Genomic DNA, 629 nt, shown 5'->3' on the forward strand with positions numbered 1-629 from the left:
CTGTCCTACTCCACAACCACGGTTGCCAGATTGCACCGAGATCCACAGCATGGTTGCCAGATTCAATACCTACAATATAATAAATGTGATTGATTGAATATGATTAAATTTACTCAAGCACAACAGGACAGTTTGTTGTCCTTAAAATAATACCCATTTATTAATTTCCTAAATATAATGTGATGAAGTAGAGTTACTGTTAACACCCTGAAGTTGATTATTTTCCATAACAGCACAACCCCAAGTGTTTTATTCCACTTATACCACGGCAATTCACAGACCAAAATATTTTATTAAAGAACAGACTTTTTCATGTTTTTATAGTTAGTAAGTTCTCACTATAAACAGCCTGAATCACCAGCCTCTCTTTTTTTCTCTCCAGGTTAATAATAGCTTCTCATGTTTCATTACCAAGAAACAGCAAAGTGTAAATTTGTCTGTCCTGAACATGTCAGAAAACTTAAAGCTACTTAAAGAACTGACACTGGAGACTCCTTCTATAAATGTTGAATAAACCTCTCCTTACTTTAATAAAACTTCACACATTATTTTAATCCATTTATTATCAGTGGAGCGTCCGCTGTACACGTCCCAGTGAACGAGCCGTTACTATAGAAACGATAACGTAT

This window comes from Ictalurus furcatus, chromosome 6 (genome assembly GCF_023375685.1).
Source record: "Ictalurus furcatus strain D&B chromosome 6, Billie_1.0, whole genome shotgun sequence".
NCBI lineage: Eukaryota > Metazoa > Chordata > Actinopteri > Siluriformes > Ictaluridae > Ictalurus > Ictalurus furcatus.